Source organism: Corvus moneduloides, chromosome 5, assembly GCF_009650955.1.
Source record: "Corvus moneduloides isolate bCorMon1 chromosome 5, bCorMon1.pri, whole genome shotgun sequence".
Lineage (NCBI taxonomy): Eukaryota > Metazoa > Chordata > Aves > Passeriformes > Corvidae > Corvus > Corvus moneduloides.
In genome coordinates, this window is record NC_045480.1 from 49128215 (window position 1) to 49148833 (window position 20619).

Genomic DNA, 20619 nt, shown 5'->3' on the forward strand with positions numbered 1-20619 from the left:
CTCCTGTGGCTATCCTGCATTCCCTACCTGAAGTATGACATTGAGCTCCTATGTCAGGTATTTTGTAAAAAGACCCAACACTTGACACCTTCCATGATACCCCTGATAGCCTTTATTTAAGAAAAAAGTTTAACTAATCTTTTGGAGAATCCTTCAGTGATGTATGGATAAAGATTTGGTGGGGAAGGAGTACAGGAAGGAGGGCCAAGCTGACTTGTGATTGTTTCAGTCAGTTGGAAAGTCTTGTACTTCCCATCAGGCATTTATATTATAGTGGTATATGGTTAGATGACAAAACTAAGTTTTTATAGTAGCTATCCACCTTTATTTTCTATTTAAAAAGAGGAAAATTCATTTCCTTTAACAGTAGACGGTAGAATGTGGCATATAAATTTAAACACCTTTTTTAATTTTTCATGGTGACTCATTAAAAATGAATGGATATGGAAAGGCAGGAGCTCAAAAATTTCACCCTTTGGCAGTCTCTTTTCTGCAACAAGTTTCTCTTGTTCTTCTTTATGGTGGATTATAAGAAATGTGAAATGTTCTGAGTTGTGTTTTGTCTCTATTATTCCTTGTAGTATTGATACCTGCTTTATATTCATACAGATAATTTATTCATATTCACCTGTAGGGCATTTTGCATGCTGTCACATGTAGTGGAAAATGCATACGAGTGATCCACTGAATATTGATTTAATAGAACTGTAGAGTAGTTCAGTTTGGAAGGGATCTCAGGAGGTTTCTAGTGCAAGCCACTGTTCAAAGCAGGGTCAATCCTCAGGTCAGCCTGGGCTGCTCAGGGCTTGATCCAGCTGTATCCTGAAAACCTCCAAGGCTGGAAACTGCATAGCCTCTTTTGGCAGCCTGTTTTGTTTGTCTGACTGTCCTAACAGGGAAAAAGCATCAGGCTGATCAGGTCAGATATACCCTTAGTAAATCCATTCTGGCTTTTCTCAATCACCAAGCTTGGCACGTACTAAGCAATATGAAGGCTAAATAACTTCTCAAGTGCATGAAATGTGGCAGATTTGTTAAGCCATTATCCTAGAGAGTAATTTCAGAGGAACCTTGGTGTACACTGGAAACACAAATGGAAACATTTTGATGGTCTGGTGGGTACTATTGACCTTGAACCCTTTTTCTCAGATTCATAGTTTCTTCATGTCTTTGCATTTAATTTCTGTTCCTGCTGTATAAAGTCCTAGGCACAAGGGAAAGTGGGAAAGTTTTTTATAGATGTTTTTTTGCTTTAGAATGTGAATACTGATTTTTTTGTAGTTAGTTCTAAAATTTCTGTTAGTGTTTTGTCATTCTGGAATGTCTCTGAGCCACAGAAAATCTTTTACTTCGTACTGCAGTATAAATAATGGATATTTTAAGAAAGTCATGGTTATGCAACTGATAAGCTTATCTAAAAGTGTGAATCTTCTTTGCTGCTAAGCAAGAAGCAGTTGTCTATAAAAGTAGCAACACTTCAATGAGTATCTCAGTTTAATCAGCTTTCAGTAAGTTTTTATCAGAGGAAATATCAGAGTTCTTAACAGTACAAAACCTTCACTATCTTATTTTTAATGTCACATCCCTTCCTATTCCTTTTAGTTGTATGACATAGGCCAACCTGACATGACTAGACCCAAGCTCCAGTGGAATGACGTATTCTATTTTCTAGTCAGATTGTTTAAGCCTCATGTCTCAACTGGTATAGCAACTGCAGTGTTGAATATAGATGTACTTTACAGCTGACTGTCAAAGACATATGGCCCATAGGTAAACCTAATACTTCTTTTTATATGTCTGAGGAAAGAATTAATGAAACCACATTTTAAAACCGATTTGGCAATGGATTCTGTTAGCTATGGACAGAAATGAGAAAGAAGTAATGGTATGTAGTAAATGTTGAGGCAATCGCAAATAGAGAAATTATTAGGCACAAGGTCTTTAATAAGTGCATTTCTTTTCCATTTGATTTAAATATTCTATAAATGTTAAATTAATCTAAATAAAATCTGAAAAAGGTGGGGCATAGAAGGTTTAAATATAGTAGATCTATTGTAGCTAGCTACCAAATAAATTCTACATAAGCAGACTTTTCTTTAAGTGTTTCTTCTTCAGTCTAGCTCTCAATTGTATTTGTTGGATGCATTAAGGAGCAGCTAACCAAAAATATGGGTATTTCTGATCTAGTGTAGTATAGTGGTACTAACTGGGGTAAAAAAGTGACGCTGAGTAAACCTTCATTTATTAACATGGAGTTAATGAGCTAAGCTTTATTACACCAGTAAAAATGCTTCCAGTTTAAGAAAGAATTTCTATTTTATATGAGTATATAAACCATATGTTGTATATGCTTAATGAGAAGTGTTTATAACTTGATTTTATATTTTGATTGACAATGATTCCTCCCATCCCTTTGTTGCCTTTCCCTGGCCTTAAAATTAAGAACCAAACATGGTTTAAGGGAAAAGGGGTTTTTACCTCAGTATTTATTTAAGGATCCTTAAGGTGCACCACTTTGTCCAGGTGGAATTCTGCCAGAATGCACACCGAAATGCACACATACGATAGATCATGTATACAACTTATAGGCCTTGCAAGTTAGCATATCTATCAAAGATTCCCCAATGAGAGGCTCGAATGAACCCCCCCCATCCCAGGAAATGCCCCCCTGGATGGGCTTATTTTAGTTTACAGGATGTTCTAGGGAAGACCTTGGTTTCTCAGGATAGCTTAGGGCTTTCTGGCCTCCAACTGTGAGGCCTCCAGGATGTTTGGTCTCCTGGCTTTACGGAATATTGGGTCTAAGCTAAGTTATCAGACTTAAGGAATTACAAGTATGCATGCTAAAAGCACTGGGGATACATAAAAGCTATATTAAAGAGTATATATAAAAGGTATATATAAAAAAGGGCAAAAAATCATCATGGCATCACCTTTTTAAACAGAGGAGTTTGCCGAGTCTTGCAGACACGTTCTAGGTTAGTGAGTTATTCTGTTGCTCATTGTGTGGTTAAATGAAATAACTGAAGAGCACAAAAATTACAGGCTGGTGGTAGTGCTATTACTGTGCCTGATATATCCTAAAGACACTGAAATGCTGCCTGTGGGGGATATGCCTAAGAACACATTTTCACAGCTGTAACTCCACTTCCATTTTTTATGTGTGTCTTGCCAATTTTAGCTTTAACATATTTAGTAAGTTTTTAATTTCGTTTGTCCATTTCAAAACTGCAAAGAATTCTATAGCTAATACAGGAAAAAAACCCCAAAAAGATAGTTGTGAACACAGACAAAGCCAGATAAATTACAAAGGCAACAGGGGTTTTCAGTTACCAACCTGTCTGGGCATGTAGTCAGAGGTTCATCGTGCTACCCTTATTTTTATTAATTGTTTTTATTTGGTTCACTCTTCAAGATTTAAAGAATGAGAATGAGTAACTTATGTGGTGTTTGAAATTAATTTGTTTAGTGTAAAAAAAATTGGGGGTAGAAGTTGAAAAATTGAGAGCCTCTATTTTTTTTTTTAAAAAGAATGTATTTGAACAAGGAAAAAGATGATTATGGTTTGCTTAATCCTCTGTCACATGGATGTTAAAATGTAAGACTGTATTGGAAGTTCTTCAAATTTGTTAGGACTAAAGTTATAACTTTAGAGAGTTATGTCTAATGATCCATCATTAATAATAAACACTTGCGCAGCCTTAAGGATTGATTTTAACTCGTGGAGAAAATAAGCTGTTAAAAAATAAGCTGTAAAAAGGTAATTCAAGTCATACAAAATTGTTCTCAGATCCAGATAATTATTTTATTCTGGCCTTTTAAATAATTGAGTTGTGTATTACATCACTCTTTCCATTTCAAAGGTACCTGAAATGAACCAGAAAGAATAGTGCTAGTTGTCTGTCATCTTAGTACCCATTTCCCCCCACCCCATGCTGTTTCTTGCCAACTTGCAGCCCAATTCAAAGCTTACAATTACATTGTTAGGGAAATAGAAGAAAATGTTCTGTCAGTCAACTATTAGCAAGAGATACCAGGAATGCAAAATATCTTACATATTTGTACATTGGATTATGGAGCAGAAATCATCTGTAACATTGAAAACTACAAATGCATACACTGACTTTTATTCTTTCTCATGAAAGAAGCAACTATAAAACAAAATAAAACAAAACAAAACCCTCCAAATACTTAACTGATGTTACCACTGGCACTTTTTTAGGTCTATTCCCTCTGCTATGCTGCCACTGTCTTTTCTCAAAATACTGTTTTTCTCATTATGAATCTTTTTCCAGGGAAACATGGAGAAGGAAATTGAAAAAGTAGCAAGGCTAGTCTCTGAATTAGTTTTGCCACTGCTCTTAAAAAGATTTGTTGAGATGGACCCAGAGTACTTGTTACCTTGCCAACCATAAAGTAAGTGCATACAAGTTCTTTTATTGGTAAATGAAGAGCTGAATGGCTGTTCCCTCAGTCCAGATCTCTAGTGCAGTGTCCAGGTATGCAGGACCATTACTTCTACGAAGCTAACCATCCCTTCCTGTAACAGAAACAACCACACAGAGCCCATAGAAAAGCTTTTCTTCAAAGGAAGAAAACTGGCAAACTTGAGCAGAGAGAGTCATAGGAATAGGGATGAATATAAAAAGGAAGGCTCTCTGTCAAGAAGAATGAAGGAGTTGGTCACCTTAAAAATAGATGACTTTGAAATACATGAGACATGCTTCCTGCTTATATATCTTACAATGAAGAAATTTAATCCAGATATGGTTTAAATGACCCAAATCCAAGTCCTTTATGCAAAATCAGACCCTTTACTAAAAACCAAAATTAAACTCCTGTGAGTAAGGGCTTATGAGACAAATTAACAAAGTACAGAAATGTAAGCAGGCATGATTGTAATGAAAATTTTGTTCTGATTAGTAAGAAAGTTCACCTAGGTCATGAATACAGGTTGTTTGTTTGCTTTTTCTGAGGAATTGAAACTATGCTAACCTATGAACCTATCATTTACTTTGAATAATCAATTTTTATAAAAATATATTTTTTAATTTTTTCATTGAGTCAGTGAGTGCTGTTCTTTTAATGAGAATTTTGTTGCGTATTTCACTGCAACTCCTCCTTCCCACATTATTTACTGTGAGAATGTGACCTTATTCTGGGTCATGATTCAGTTTAATATTTTAGTATGTTTTTTATCCTGGAAGAAAGGACAATATGTAATAGATCACAACATGAACAAGGTTATTTTCATGAAGATTATTTGCTGTAATTTTTCAGTAGCACTCTGGTAAAGAACCTTTATGGTTGCCATTAACCCTGAGTACAGGGTTATTTTATCCTTCCTGAATTGCTGGAAGAGCTTTAAATGAAAATAAAGCTTTCTGCCAGGAGAAACTAGAAATGTCTGTTTATAACAAATGTTTAAAAGGCTGATAAACTCTCAAACTGAGACAGCGTAAATATGAATGATGTGTACAGTTGTTATTGTAATTTATTGAGAGGGGGTTGATGGACAAAACATTTCCATATGTTTTTTCTGTGAATTCTAAATTAGGAATTGCAGAATTCTACATAATGATCTAAAACAAAAAAGCCTGTGTACTCAGGCAGGCAGGTGTAGGAAAGCTATTGGTCTTATATAGATAGCCATACATTACGAGAAATTTACCTTCCAAGTCTACAGCCTAGGCCTATATGTGCAGATGTGCTGTAAATATTCTGATCCACCAGAAGCAGCGTTTCCTTAAGCATTTAGAGATGTCAGAATTATTTTTAATAATTAACAGAAAGTCTGGTAGAAAATGAGAAATATGAACTACCTAGCCTTTTTCATGTGTTGACATCTGTGTTACAGGCAATAAGGGAGATTTTACTGGCTTCACTGGTCTGCTCTGATCCATCAAAATCTCTGTGGAGCGAATTTATGTTGATTATGAGTCTAATTACAATTCCTTTTTTGAAATCTAATTGCTTGTACAAGGTAGAAGAATGAACAAGTAGGAGGTTGCTACCCTCTGTACATGTTGGGTAAAATTCCAGCTGGCAGGGCACTGCTTTCCTCATCTCATTTATCCTCTGTGCTTTAGCCTTGATCTGAACATAATAGTAGCTTCTTTTATTTTCAGCCTGATTTGGGTTCCACATTCTCTGGGAATTATTCCTGGTCTACAGAGATGTAAAGGAAGGAAAAATAGAACTGTAAGTCTCTTTTAAAAAAATCAGGGTCTTTGGGATATTTATATATATATATATATATATATATATATATATAATTGGCAGCTGATTCAGATTCATTGGACTTTTTTTTCCTTCTGCACTTAGGTCATGGCCAAATAAAAATTCTCTAGGAATAAAAAAAAAAACCCCGTAGGATTGCGAACAATGTGGTTACATGGGGGAGAGTGGCTCCAAGGTTATTCATCCCTCAGGTGTGTAACTGTGAATGGACTTAGTATTTTCATGTGGAAGGGTCTTTTATCAAAAATGAGGTGGTACTACAGAGTGAAGGAAACACAAAGATCTTGTGAATTCTTCCAGAACAGAGATTAGTGCCATAGGTTACAGAACCACTTTATGACGGTAAGACCATTCTCTTTCAGAAGTATCTACGAGTGTACAGCTTACTGGAAAATGAGCAACAAAATTTGGGACAATAGTGGTGTAAGTATTATTTGTAGATCTTAAGCCTTACCTGTCTCACAGCCAGTGCCCTTAGTGGAACCTTAACTGGGTACCAACAGGCATTGCCCAGAGGCAGGAGCTGTCAGGGGAAATTTCCTTTGGCAATCCCCTTTGGCAGCCTTTTCCTGGCCCTATACATACTGTAGCTCTGGGATCTCTTTGGCAACCTCTCCCTGCCAGCCCTAACTGGATGGTCAGATAAGTCTTTACCTTGGACCAACAGCCATGACCCATAGAGAAAGGTTTCAGGGGAAATTTCTTTTTTTTGCCTTCCTTTTTGGCAGGCCTTTTATCCTTATTTACACTAGGTGTATCTCTAGGGTGTGTTGTTTTCTCAACATTAATTCTATGCCTTCATCTGAGCCTTAACCCAACATCTATAAAACGAATTTTTTTTGCAGCCCACCTCTTGCTTTGGCATCCCCTTTTCAGCCTTACTTGGCAGCTTTAGGCTTTCTTTGTTTACAAACTTTAAGAAAAATTGCAGGTCTTAACGACAGTTTATGAGTGTGTGTTTGGCAACTTTTATTCTTTTAGGAAAATGTATCAGTCCTTCATTGTTATGCTGAATGTGCAGTAAATTCATATGCTGCATGCTGAATAGGCAGGCTGTTAGTGCTACTCTTCTCAAACACTTGTTCTGACATAATTTAGTTTATACTAAAATTCATTCTGAGGGGAGATAGTTACTTTTATGGTATGGAATGAACAGAAAGACCTAAACTCCTTCAGATGAACATATGTGATATCTAAAAGTCTATTTAAAGACTATGTAAAGAAGATATTTCTCTATCATCTAACTGCTATATTCTCTCAATCCCCTAAAGTAATTGAAATACCTAATTCTGTAGATGTTGCATTCATGATGCATACAGAACCAGTGTGCATAACAAGGCTGTAAGCGCTTCTGTATTTTACTTCAAGGAAGAAGTGGTCTCAGGTGATTTGAGTGAATATTGCTGTCACACTTATTTTAAAGCAAGTTCAACTACATTTTAAACTGGAAATTTAATAACATATGATACCTTTCATTAGAGCATCTGTCAGAAAGAAATATATTTTCTTCTCTGTGTAGAGGGAGAAGAATCACCTTTGCTCGTTAGGCACATGCAGAATGTAATGTCACATGATATGTCTGTTCTACTGGCAGATTTTGTAACATGGCTGGAATGATAAAGCTCACAACATCATTAAAGTGGCAAGAGTTTAACAATCCCTGGTTTACTGCTTAAAATATAACCTTCTGGTGTTTCAGAAATTCATGAAGTTTTCAAGTCTTGGGGATAAAAAAAAAAGTATGATAAAGTTACTTCATCTTGAACTATGCAGTAGAGGTGGAAAACTAACCTATATGAGGGTGATTCCATTTTGGTAGGAAAAGGCTTAAAAATATATATGATCAAGTTCTAAAAATTAATAGAAGTGATAGCTGAGGAGGAAATTGATGACAAGCAGAAATGTTACTCACAAAATTCCACAGTTCTGGAATTAAGGGGCAGTCCCTGAAACCACTAGGATGTCAGTATAAAATAGATACTTTTTCATGCAGAATGTCGAAATTCTCAAATTTCTCACTCCAGGAAATTGTGGAGTGGCAGAGTTTGAAACAGACTTTAGCTGCATGCAACAGAGGATGTCACAATAGAATCTTTTATGTTGTTAAACATCAATCCCTACCCAGAAAGTGATTGAGCTGCTCAGCAGAAGCTGCTCCAGAAAACTAAGCCTCCTCTACCATTAGAAAGGAGAAAACCAAGGATCCATCCCCTTCCATCCTCTGGCCTTATAAAATAGTTTTCCACCTTCATCCTCTGCAGGACATGGTATGTGATCTGGTCACAAGGATTGTATTGTGCAAAACTAGCATGCATACTTTTTAATGTCCTTTTGAAGTGGAATAGTATTGATTGTAGATTGTTTTAAAAGAAAGTATCAGAATCACTGCATATACCCTTAAATGATATTCACTTTCAAAAGGACTGTTAGCTATTATTGTGGAGATTAACTTGAACAGTGAGAAATGTGGGCAGAGATCTTTGATAGTATTGTTTTCTTAGCTTATGCTTCAGAGAAAACTAGGAAATAGCCTGTATTTAAACTTGTGAGTCTATCTCCCCAGAAGCCTGTTAATTGCTGAGTGATGACCCTGTGTGGTGAGAGCATATTGATTTTTCATCTTTTAGTCAACTCAAATTAACTCTTTGTTTCAGAAAAGGTCATATTTGTTATTTAATTGTGAATTATTAGAAGTAATTGAGCATTGGTTTGTGTGTTGGTAAACAGGATATAATGTTAATTTGTCTTCTGAAACTGTGGTACATTTTAAAGTTTCTTTTTGTTGTTTATGTAGTAATTGCTTTCAGATTTTTCATTTATTTTCCACTGGGTTTTCCCTGATGATATAACGTTCAGATTCTTTTTACACAAAATGTCAATTTTTGATGAAAACACATCATTTCTAGTAATGTTTGCCTTTCTAGACAGTGTGGAAGATGGATTCATATACCTGGCTGAGCCATAAAATAAGAATTTTAATTTATAATTATTTGTGCTTTGGCTAGTTCTCCCTGAAATGTTAGGAATCAGGACTTACCCCCAGCAGGCATTTGTATTTGATCTCAAATAGTTTCAAAGTAATTTTTTCTTGTAGTAAAGGTAGAACATGTGATTTAACGTATTATTGCTGCATGCCATGGAGAGTTTAATCTTTGTTAATATGCAGTGAAACAGCATGTTTTCTTAGATCCAGAGCCTCAAAAGCCCTTGGGTCTCAGCTATGGAATGGAGTTCCCAACTGAAATTCCTGACATGGTGCTGCCAAACTTGCCTTCAGCTGAAGTTTTCTGGGCATCTAGGCATGTACAGAAATTTTGCTTCCATTGTATCCCAGTTAGATGACCAGGCACATGTTTTGTGCTCAATCCTGCTCCAGATCCTCACAAAAGGGTCCTTCAAGGGTTTACTGAGAGAGGCTACATTCAATAAGCCTCTTCTTTGATACACCACAGGCATGTGCTTGAATTCCTTTTGCTCAATATTGTAGCTCCATTTTGCAGAGGTATGTTAGTCTGAGATCTCTTGTCTTTCCCTTGTGTGAGGGATTTTACCCTATTTTTTCCACGTAGGTGAATGTTGGAGTTGGAGGCTTTTGCTAATTTGTTTGGAGGCACTTGCCATTCTTTTATTGAAACTGTTCCAGTATGCCATGAGCAACCAAAATATTGTTGGAGCAGGTAAAAAGCAAGCAAAACTGTTTGAAGGGATTTGGAAATTCTGAAGAGGCCTATTCTTCAACTTCTACTTCAAGACAAAGTCAATTTAGAATAGACAGATATTTTATTGAAAGCACAAATCCAATCTTCAGAACAGGTGTCCTTTCAAATTTTTTTTTTTTTTAACATCTTCCAGCAGCTCTTCCCCATGCCCTCTCCACAAGGCTGAGAGATTTTGGGCTGTTGCAGTGCTTAATGTTCTTCCTGCCTGCCAAAATCTCGTATGAAAATCCAGCAGACAGTTGTTACTCTAGATTAGTTATTCTCAGCTTTTTCTTAGTGTGTGGACCTCTTTAGAAAATTCCCATTAATAGTGTTATACAGCATAAGAACCTTTCTTTATGCACTGTGGATTTTTTTAGAGGCAGTTGAGACACAGCCTGTATTATCTATAGAAGAAGATTTGTTGCATCTTCATGGTTCCTCTCTGAGAATACTACTTCCTTTTAGATAGAAAACTGAATTTAGTTTTTGTTTTTGTTTCACATGATCTGGATTTAGGTTAATGATCTCTAAATAAGAAACCTCATCAATTACAAGTAATTTGGTTTAAATTCCCCAGCTTTTTTTTTCCAGCAGAGAACATGCAGAGCTAATAATTACTTCAGAGTAAATTATTCACCATGAGTATATAATGTATACATTAATATATTTAATTCTTCTGATAGGCTGACTGTAAGCCTGAGATACTCCATAAAAGCAGCAAGCCTATATTTAGAATAGCTTTACTTCTTTTCATAAAGACAAGCCATCTTCAAAGTGTATGTGCGTACATACATTGTGGGAGTGGGGCACTTAGAGGTTATACCTCTAGCAGTTTGGTTCACTTAAAGTTAATTTATTTTCTTATATAACTTGATTCCTTTTCACCAAGGCTGAAAAAAAAAATCAATTTCTATGATACGTCACCTCTTCAAAGTTGTTAGCAGTGCTGCTGATTCATGACATGATTACCATGCCTTCAGAAGTTCAATTAGCTCAATCTGAAATAGAATTTCCAAAGGCAGTGTTATCCTTTGAGGTAATATAAATGTCAGAAAAAATGTACTAGCTGAATAAATACCATCCACTTACAGTTAAATACTAAGACTGCAGACGGATTCTACTTATGGCACTTAAGCAAACAGAGCCATACTGTAGAAAAGGTTGCAAATATGCCTTTCAACCCTGTGAATTCTGTCCAAGAAGAATCAATATTAACAAAAAATGGGCTTGCAGAGTTCTAAAGTAAGGTGCTTCTCTAAGTTCTGTATTGTTGTGAAAGTCTTTCTGCTTTGAAATCAAATGCACTTGAATCCATTTATTTGCTGCTGCATTTTTTTGTGTACTGCTGATACTCTTAAGTTCTGAAATTTCACTAAATTTCAAATTAAACTTCACATAAATTAAGAAAACAGAATTATTTCCATTTTGGAAGAGTTTAACTGTTTTGGTGAATAGAAGGTTTGGCATCCAGTGCAGCTGCTATGGATGTGTGCTGGGCTCTTCAACTTTGCACATCATGGATACACCTCTGGCTTTTCTTTGGAGGGGTGACAGTTGCATGCTCTGTACAGTCTTCACTTCTGTTAATCTGGTAATATGAAAAATGGATTTAGGATAAAAGTAGTCACTGAAAAGGGAGATTGATAGACAAAGTGATTTAAACCTAGCCCAAGGTTACTGTGTGTTTTTTCTTAAGGGGGCAGAAGAATATCCCCCAAAAAACTATGATCTATGGTGACAGCTGGGGTAAATGAGGTGGGTATGCTTGACTGGCAGGTTTATATGAAGGGTTTTGTATTGTGCAGCATGTAATACGTAACAAAGCTGGCTTTAATAGTTTGCCTACTGGGCCTCAAAGGCTTTCAGTCAGTTTCTTTTCAGAATGTGTTTGTAGTGCTCCTTCTCTTCATGTTGCTAAGGAACTTACGGGGTGTGTGGGGTATACAGCTTACTGTAACAGATCCAAGGCTTAAGAATAGTATACATTTAAGGCTTTCACATAAGCATATGAACAGTGCAAAACAGACAGTGGAAGTTTTCAGAAAAACATTCAGAAGCAGCGTGGTTATTGGGACTTGGATTTTTTTGGGATATGTGATTCCCTGACACTAGATTCTCTGGATTCAATATACCTCATAGAATATTCTAAGAGCTGCCTAGGCACACAATGATATGCCTTGCCCGGACGTCATCAACATCTTGGTGTTTTTTCTACATCAGACCTTAATCTAGGACAATTAAGGAGACAGTAGGTGCAGTAAAAGCAGTATGTTTGGTGCTTTTGCAAACACCTTGTTGCAGCTGTGTTCTGCAAACCCACATGTTGTAAAAAATATGCAGAAAAAACTAATGTTGTATTTTGCTTCAGCCAAATGATGATATAAGGGAACAGGTTGGGGTTCCAGTGCACAGCTGAAAGTTATGAGGCAAAGAGGAATAATTTAGTAAAGGATGCTCCTCTTTCTAGCATTAAATCAATCAAAACAATGGTTTAGGTTCAACATTCTCACCAGCAAAAATTCCTCCATGAGCCAAAATGGAGAATAGGACAATCTGTTCATTTTCAGTTCCTGTGCAGTGAAAATGTTGTGGTATTACGAATCAGTTTCTGAAAGCTGCTAGAACTATCAGGCATAATCCAAGCCCTGCAATCTATTTTGAAACATTATTCTCTAAATCTTAATACGTCTCACCATCATTTTTTCAACTATTGGTTAGTGTTTCTGAGATGCAGATGACCTTTATTACACAGACTCTGGGGTAACAGCTCGAGCATTTTTTTTCCAGGGCATAATGGATGGATTTGATATGAACAGCTTGCTTTTAGGTTTAGTGTTGGAAAAAGTAATTACTATAAGGCAATTGCACTGCTGTTGGTTTTGTTTGGAACATAAGGTGACTATTCCAGCACAATTTTGGATGAAATCTGGTTATATTTTGATAAAATCCCAAGTAAATATTCGCCGGTAAGAATCATGCTCTGATAAACATCCCGTATCTATAAACAAAAATTGTAGTGGTAACCAAGCAAAACTTCATATTTCTTACACTGGTCAGATGACCCTGGTGCTGCACAGGACTGGTGTTGAAGGGAAAAAGACCCTGGATGCAGGTTGAAAGTTCAGTGTTTTTTTTTTTTTTCATGACATGTCAGCTTTTGATTTTGTGTGGTGTTTGCCTTATTATATATTTTACTTTTTTCTTGATTAAAAATTAAAATACTAACTTGTCATGGTTTGGGAATGGTATTTTACAATTTAGTAGTCTCACTAAAACCATGCCACTGCTCACTTCTGCCGTTCTCCTCCAACTGGAAGCACAAAAGGCAAAGATCATGGGTGGAGCTGCCCTGTGACATAGGAACTGGCTTTCTGACTATTTATTTTTTGTAATTACCAGAAACATTAGAGTGAGCCTAGAACTACAGGAGCTCAAATAGACACCTGTATTGTTCACTAAATAGTTACACATTTGTGATGTCATAACTGGCTATTGTAGAAATGATTATAGGGTACCAGAGTTTTGACTTAAAGTGTTGAGTAAGAGGAGAAACCAATTAGCACTTATAGGAAAAATTGTCATTTCTTGAACAATCTCAGCAAGAGAGACACAACTATCTTGATTTCTTCCTAAAGTAATATTCTCCAGTTTTTTGAAAGCTGTCAGAGTAAGCATTTTGCTCTTGCTAAGAGATACCCTTGAAGTGTGTCGTATGATGTTATGCAGAATATATGCTGTCGAAGTACAGAGATTTGGAAGAGCCTGTGGGACAGGTGAATGAAAGGATTTGTAAATCTTCTTCATCAAGTATTAAAAGTATTACCATAGAGAAGATAGTTCTCTGCCTGTATAATGCAATGGGAGGCAAGTACTTTCAGTTCTTTCCAAATTCAGGTCTTAAGCTTCATGGGTCTCTTCAGAAGGTTTGCTTTTGATTAACTCTACATAACTTGCATAGTGTCTACTTCATGAACTTCTGAATTTTTTTTTTTTTTTTTGCAAAACCAAGTGATACCACTGAACAATTTAAAAGCAAATCTATTATGCTCTTTTTGATGAGGAAAACAAGAATATAGCTTTACTGATAAGAAGTCCAACAATACTGAAGGAGTAGCACCTCAACTACCTTATCTCTCCAGGACACAAATTAGATAAGTATGGAGTCTGACAAATGGTATTTTTGTAAAGCTCCAAATATCTTGAAAATAATGAACTTAGTGTAATCCAATCAAAAATAATCCTAACTTTGCTTCAGGTTTATAAGTATACTTTTCTTCAGCTAAGAAGTACATTTTTAACTGAAATGTGAGTCAGAGACTGGCCCCACAGTTATCTGCGTAAGATTCAAGGAAATTGGAGAATGCTGTAAAACAGATTGAAGTTCAAAACTGTTCTAATGAATAGGTTTATCCGGAAACAACTATTTTGTTTTATAAGCACAAATAGCTGCTTTTTTTAATGTTGACAAATTAGAAGCACTGCTGCCACTGTGACTGAAACACTTTCTTGGTAGGTCAGTGCTATTTAAAGATCACACAAAAGCTATCAAAGGAAACACACAAAGAAAGGGCAAATGTTTGACTCTTTGCTGGAGGTGACCAACAACAAACAGAGTTTATGTGGAACTTTTAAGGGAGGTGATTAATTTAGGAAGGCATGGAAAGGAAAATAGGAACACCTGAATGTGGTAACACTTTGTGTTTAGTAAGCACTTTGTGTGTAATAAGCAGTGTTATTTGTAATTGTGAAAGTCATATTCTGAAGCCTTTAACTTAAGATATTTTGATGTGACTTTCAGAGAGTCAGAGTTAAAGGATATGGAAATGATAATGTACTCCACAGCAGAAGTTATTCCTAGGCTTTTAGTTATGCAAGCTCTGAAATGGGGTTTATCAGTCTTACAAAATACACAAATTGTTAAAGACCAGTTTGATATTAGATTAGTAGCAAAACTAGAGAAGGATGAGTGGGAAATATGCAGCATGAAATAACTAAGAGAAAGTTGCATAACTTTGAATTAACCAAGTAATATTTTCCAAAATTAGTGGTTATTAGATTTTTCTTCAAAACAAAACTATAAAAAATAATATTTTATAATTTGCCAGTTGATCACAACTTACAATATACAGGTACTTTATGTTTCATTGTTTGCTAAAATTATTTTAAAACTTCTTGAAAATATTTGGGAACATATAATTGCATAACTAATATTGTGCTGCCCTTGTTTAATGCTGTGGTAACAAAGGCCTTAACTTTTTTCTTTTAAATGCTGCTTATCATTCTATGTACTCATAGCCATGTTCTTTCAGCTTTCAACACTTTCATTTTTATTAATTTCATGAATTATTGTTTACTTTTTAATTCTGCAGTCTTGGATTTCAATGTTCTTAGGTCTTGTCAGTACCAGAGGTATCTGTATCCTTCTTTGATTAAGTTAATGTAGCAGCAGACCTAAGGGTGGATTTCTGATTATTTCATGCATTTTGTGAGATTGAGACACATCGGACTGGATGGCTCCTGTTTTCAGCTATTACTCTCATCAGGATAAAATTGAGTTTTTTGGTATCACTTGTATATAATGACTTTAGATTTGATTTTGAATCCTCTGGTATAAATGATTGTGTGAAACTGAGCATCTGATAATACTACAATCAGATGAAGTCTGGATTAGTAAAGTATCAAATTGAAATATAGGGTATACAGGTTCTCTTTACTGTTAGTCCAAGGACAGAGCAGTGATGAGAGAGGTGCTTCATTTCTATGTGCTGGACTTAACCTGCCTGTAAAGTGGGTATAACTATGCTAATACATGTAAAGTGCATGCATTAGATGTTTAAAGCACTGTAGGAGAAAAGTTACTATTAAAGGCATGATTCCTGTGTTATCTCTGTTCGGTCTAGTCTGGGAAATCCCAGTCTAACTGCTGGACAACTGGACTCTTTTGAATAATTGAAGTTTTTAACTTAACACTGTTGTTTTTCTTGTTTTTTTTGTTTGTTTTGATTTTGCTTTGTTTTGGCTTTTTTTTGTGTTTTTGGGGGGGGATTGGGTTGCTTCTTTTTATTCATGAGCATCTTGTTTTATTTCAAAATGAAGAAGTAGCTCTGTTCTTTCAAAGATTTATATGTATACCTGTAGTATAAAGTGGTGTACTTTAAGAGCCTTACGAAACAAGTCAGATCAGTAATCTAAAAGTGGCATGGAAATAAAAAGTTCTCTTTCCTCTAGAAGTATACCAAGATAATATACAGATGTTAAGTCACATTCCCAATTTTTAATCCTCTGTGGAGGTGATTCCCTTTTTCTGAAGTTTTGCCTGTACACTAGAAGTGCATGTATGGAATTAGGAGGATTGGGCAACTAGAAATTAGTGAAATACTGATAATATCTTGTTTTGAGTAAAAACATTAATACAAACTCTAGTTTGCTCCTAGTAGTATGAAATTTGTTTCTTGTTAATGCTCTCAAGTATAGGTCTTCTGTTGCTAAGGTCCTCCTTGATCGTCCTAGTTTGTCATGAAGAATTACTGCTCAAAAAGGTGGTTTTGACCTTACCTTATGTTGGTGTGGCCTCTTGCAGCAGCTTCCAGCACACCAAGGTTCCAGGGAGGATTGACAGGACAAAGAGAACTAAACTCTTTAACCACAGCAAAACACAAGACTACAGGACATCAAATAGAACTGTAAAGAGAAGCTGAAAGGAATTTCTCTTCACACATTAGAAAATCTTTGATTCTCTGTTTCATGTCTCACCAGCTTGGGCAGGGGATGTTCCTCTGTCTCCAGCTACATTACTGGGTGGCAGTACTGTAAGAGAGTGGCTGCTATTTTCAGGGGCTTGTCTAGTATGAACAGAAGAATAAAGCCAGTGTAATAGTAATAATTAAAGTAGTATGTAATAACACTGAAAAGTACCTCTCTATCCAAGTAATTGTGTGAAACAAAAATTTCTTTTATACTTTGTCCGTAGACTAAAAGGAAACCAGAAAAGAAACACTAATAAACCATAGCAAATATAATAAAATAAAGGGTTTTTTTCCTGCATGAAAGCACGATTTTTTGAACTATACTATTCATATGAAGTAGAACATCTCTAGATGTGGAAGGAAGAAAGGTTTACTTATAAATAGCCAAAAAGTAGGTCTGTAATCTGGTATGAGAACTACATCCCTATTTCAAATCAGTAGGAATCAAAAAACCCCAGAATTTGTGACATCTAGGCAAGATCATAAAAGATGATGATACACTGGCTTGTCACAGTTTCTTTGAAAAGTTTGCTTATGACTGTTTTTTAAGGTCCTGTGTGGTAGTCAGATAAAAAGAATGTTCATTGGTCAGTTAGGAAGGCAAAAGAAGCCAGAGTATATGTGATTTCAGAGGGGCTTAGAGGATTATGCTATACTGTGTAAAAGCAAAACAGTAATTAAGGTCTCCAGATCGAAAACATGTATATATGCAAGAAAACATCTAAAATAAAACAAAACCATTCAGATTCAGCCACTGACTATGGTTTTTGCTACATTCATGTGATGAAAGGGTTGAGGGAGGTGAGGGGTTTTAGTTGTTTTTGGTTTTTTTTTTTCCCTTAAGATGAATTTAAATAGTTTCAGGCTGAGATTCTCATTAACTAGGAAAACATTAGGATGAAATAACTCGAATAGCACCTATGTAACCTGTCGAATAGATCTACAGCCACAATTACTGAAAGGCTTTCATGTGCAAAGTGTATCCTCAAACTTTAATAGAGTGTTTGAAATCAAGTTCATCTGATAATGACTAAGTTGAAAATATTGACAGGTTCCAGGTAAAAAGCTGTCTTCTTTGTCATCAACAAGTGGCAAATAATCGATCATTCAGTGGAAGAATGGTTACTTGAGAGTTTAACTAGGTGACTTAGTATCCTGTAGTGTAATTCTTGATACATCACTTCCTCGTTGCCTTAACAATTTTGCTTTAAATACCCTGTACTTGACTTATAAAACTTATTTCCACCTTCTTTTTATTTAGAAAAAAGGTTGGTATATAAGCACATTTGTTTGTGGGGAAATAGAAACAGCCACTCTTCTCTATAATTTTTAGGAACCGTTATTCAAATTGCTTTTTAAAAATTCTGTCCATGTCTTCAATGGAAATTTTAATTAGGTTCTGGATGCCAGTCTTGTGATGTAAGGTATAGAATACACAGAAGCACAGAGGCTTCCTGTACCAAAAATGTTAGATTTTTTTTTCATAATAACTGTGACCTTTTTAAACCATTTTAAAATTAGTTTCTTGGTTTCTTAGTTTTGAGTCAGATTATATATAAACGCTGTTGTTCTCCTTTGGAGGAAGTCTTGCATAATTTAGTAATAAAACAAATATGCTTTGTTATACTCTTTAAAATCTCAGCAGTTCTAGCTCATATCTGATGTGCATGGGTACTGCAGTCACTAAGAGATGACATAATGTCCTATAGTGCATTTCACATGAATCTATACAATTCTAAGGGAAATGTAAAATACATAGTACATGCCTATATTCTTTTCTATAAAACATGTGTGGTGTAATTTGAATCTCCTGAGGAATCTGATGAATATTTCTTCCCCTTGAAAATTAAAGGGAAACAAAATAAAATACTCCCTACAATATTTATGGTCTATATATTGACTAAGATGGAGACTATACCTAGTTGCATTTCATATAATGAAAATGCATTTCTTTTCTATCTAATTGAGAATTGGGATGGCTTTATAAGCCTGTTTTGGTGTCCCTGAGGACATTGCCAGGGAAAATGTAAAACCCACATGGTCTCCACAACTCTCTCCTAAGACCATGTTTTTGTCTTGGAAGTAACACAGTGTAATATGAGATACAGCAGTTGCCAAGGTAACTGTTCTTTTCTCATTTGATAGCAGCAGGTGAATGGTTGCCTGGATATCCACAGTAATTTGCTGGGGCTTTAGTAATTCACGAAGGATATACACATTCTTTTCCAGGTTTGTTTTTCTCTCACAGAAGCTTTGACTAAAATCCCAAGGTACATGATAAGTATTAAAATATTATTCAATATTATTAAATAATTATTCTTCCTTTAGTGCTGTTTTTTTAATATTAATATTTTAATACTGTTTTAAATGCAGAATATTAGACCAAGATCTTTTTATATTATGATAGTTCTTTTCAGAGGAACTTATTTTCTGATTTTTTTTTAATCTTGGTTAACTATTTAAAAACCCTTCAGAAATTTAACTACTTAACACTATATTCAAATCTGAAGCTAATGAGACAAATCCTGCAAGTGGAATTTCTGGTTTGTTTCTATTGCACTTTCCTTTAGTGAAATCAGTAAGATGTTAGAATGAGAGACCAGTCTTATTTTCAAACTCTGCTGCAGCATTCTCCTGAATTTAAAAGGAAATACACTCAGCAAAGAGGTGTTCAGATTTCATGGACTTTGAGAATAGATGTGAAAGTTCTCATGAAATGTGACATAATAATTTCTTTCAGTGATTAGAACCTAAGTTGTCATTGTGTCATTATTCAGTTTTAGATTTACTGTATAAGACTTACAGTTTTATTCAGTCTGTTGGCAGGTCCAGAAAGAATCTGTTGCATTGTTTATACCACAGTTTATTAGCTTATTACATACACATAATCAGAATGGGAAGAAAATCTTAAATTTGGGACAAACAGAATGTGTTTTAGAGGTTTCACTTGTTCATGAAGTTGACTATACAAGCCCCTAAACATGTCATATGTATGTGGCCTGAGTTCCAGCTGTTAAATACCTCAGAACTGAACAATCTCCTCACGTAATCACTAAATTTAGCCCTTTCTTTAAGAAATAGCATTTCTTAAAGAAAAATATATATTTCTTCATAATTCTTTTTCTATTATGAATAATACCAATGTCCCCAAATAATAACATTACAAACAAGCTGGCAGTACATAAGTAACCAGCTAAATAAAACCACCAGCCATATTTATGAAGAGAAGGACAAGACAAAATCAAACCCATTCCACCTAAGAATTAAATACATACTCTCAGTGGAACTGTTCTGTATACTGGCAATCATGACATTCTGAGAGATTTGATGGAAATCTTGCATTTATTTAATTTATATAGGTTTTCTCTTTATGGACACTTGATTTCTGAAAAGTAGAATTAGTGCTGGAAATGAGTCTTCTAAAGCTGACAGTGAAACTGCATTATAACAGAAGTTTAGTCTGCTTTCTTTCAGTTACTGAAATAAAATGGAAGGTATGCTATTGTTGTATGGGTTAGACAACTCTTGGCTCAGAAGTAAATTGTTTTGCCTGTCTAAAAAGGAGTTGGGGAACAAGTAGATTTTTAGGCATCCATCTTAGCCAAGACTACCATCTGACAGGTAGACTCAACATCTTGACACCACTGTAAATGTTAATGTTAGCTCTGCTTTGTTTTGATAGCCTTGTCAGACACTTATTCACCAATAGTACTTATTTAAGTAGATCAGACTCTTAGAATTAACAAAACTACTTTAATTCCCACTCTGAAGGACACATTTTTACTGAGGTGTGTAACTTCAATCAGATGTGATAGTTGTGTTCTTCTCCCTTCATGACTTGGCACTAAATCCTGTAGCTCAAATGAATGACAGCAGTGACCAAAGCACAGCTCTAAGATTCTAGATTGACTTAGAAGTTACCTGAAGTGCAG

At 35.4% G+C, this 20619-nt stretch overlaps 1 long non-coding RNA gene across 2 annotated transcripts in view; it reads left to right on the forward strand.

Moving 5' to 3' along the window:
• Positions 1-3391: 3391 nt before the first annotated feature.
• Positions 3392-20619, forward strand: part of LOC116444597 — a 153034-nt gene continuing 135806 nt past the window's right edge. The window contains exons 1-3 of one of the 2 annotated variants that reach the window (XR_004240397.1): positions 3392-4416; positions 6129-6201; positions 6325-6431. This is a non-coding gene — a long non-coding RNA (uncharacterized LOC116444597). The remainder of the gene's footprint in view (positions 4417-6128; positions 6202-6324; positions 6432-20619) is intronic. The other variant, XR_004240398.1, reaches the window with a different exon arrangement.